This window comes from Octopus bimaculoides, chromosome 9 (assembly GCF_001194135.2).
Source record: "Octopus bimaculoides isolate UCB-OBI-ISO-001 chromosome 9, ASM119413v2, whole genome shotgun sequence".
NCBI classification, from domain to species: domain Eukaryota; kingdom Metazoa; phylum Mollusca; class Cephalopoda; order Octopoda; family Octopodidae; genus Octopus; species Octopus bimaculoides.
Genome location: NC_068989.1, coordinates 24,172,550 through 24,174,427, shown reverse-complemented (window position 1 = coordinate 24,174,427; position 1,878 = coordinate 24,172,550).

Sequence of the window (1,878 nt, the reverse complement as noted above, 5' to 3'; positions counted from 1 at the left end):
TATATATATATATATATATATATATATATATATATATATATATATGTGTGTGTGTGTATATATATATACATATATATATATCTTTTACTCTTTCTTTTAACCCTCTTCACACTTTCTTCGTTCTTTTTCTCGCTCCCCCTCCCTCACATTTCTTGGTCTTCCCTTCATTCTCACTTTCCCTCCTCTTTTACCCCACTCTGTCCCTTTCCTTTCTTTTTCTCTCTTTCTCGTCCCTCTCTAATTCTTCAATCCCTCTGCCCCCTACCTCTACATATAATTGCCCATGAGAGAAGCAAGGTGAAGTCCAACAACCTTGAGAGACTGTCCTTGAGACTTGTTTATTGACATAGCGAAACTGGGAACTGGAACCGTTTAAATTCCAAGGGGCGGTCATATGGGATTAACGGGATCCGTGGAATGAAGACATCCCCACCCTTATAGTTCCCAGTCATAATTGTTGTCTCTATAGGAGATGGGGTCGCATCGCTTTCACCACCAGTCTGGTGCATTGCACAGACGAAGTAGATCCAGATTCCTGAGCAGTATGATTGGGCCCCACCTTTTTAAGTTGTGAGGTAGCATTCCAGATAGCTGTAGAGAGTTCAGGAACACAGTTGGAAAAACTACAGCCTGTTCCTGATCAATGACAATGTCGAGGGATTTGAAAGACTATTCTTGTCCAGGCAACAGCTGCAAGAGATTCCAGTTGATTTTATTGATAGCGTCATTACGTGGAGCTAGGATGGCTTACTCACAGAGCCAATGATCGTTGCTAAAGTTTTGTGCAATGTTTGGGAGCACATGCATTATGAGATCATTGACAGTTGGTACCATCTCACCACTGGCTTTCAGCCCCCCACCCCGACTTTGGATGATGATAACTTTCAGAAAAATGGATATTTTTTAATGAAATTTTCTACGAATATGTGTTATATCATGTAGATTCCGATTTTGGGGAAAGTGTTTTGGAAGGGGGTGGGGAGGATTTTCAGAATATTCACTGGAGTCCACTTTAATTCGTCTTAACTTTCAGGAAAATGGATATTTTTTAATGAAATTGTCTACAAATATACTTCTACATAGATTCCAAGCATATAGGATTTTGTGGGAAAACAATTGGGGGTTATTTTTACGAACTGTTCCCCACTCGGGGGTGTTTCAGAACAAGTCGTCCACTTTTGTTTCAGTTTTCCCGTTTTGTGCGTTTGTGCATCTTGATATAACCCTTAACGCTAGTCCTAAAATTTCGGGTAAAAATTTGAAAAGTTAAGGGGGGTATAAAAAAGCCTATAAGTAGATTTTTTTGAATATTCAAAATCTCCGTTGGAGACAAGGTCGGAATCCGTAGAAAAACAAAGCACAAAGGGGTGGCATGCTTTTTCTCACTGTCTTCACACACACACACACATATATATATAATGAAAAAAGTTAAAACAGGGAATTATTCCATTCAATATCATGTTTATTATAGAGATTACTAGCAGTATAGCCCGGCTTTGCCCGGGATTAAGTTGGGATTATTAAGCTAATCAAGTTCTTTATTTCAAACCAAACTAAGTAACATGACGTCAAATTTGGGCAGAATCAGTGTTGCAATTGGAGTGCATGGGTTGAGGGTTTGATCGGCAGAGGTGATCAGGTTACACGTGCCATCTCTTTGAAAATACCACCGCCATCATCTAACCCCTCTTTGCTCATGGGTTAGGAACCCTTCCAGCAAGGAAAATAGAATGACCAAAAGGGCTCCCGATTCTCTGTGTCAAAAGCGGTTCTGTTCAGATATGAGAACATGGATGTTACGAAAGTAAAACGTTAATGTTCGAAACTGCAGCAGGCCATAGATAATTCTTTATTCTGTATATTTCTCATTTTGTCCTG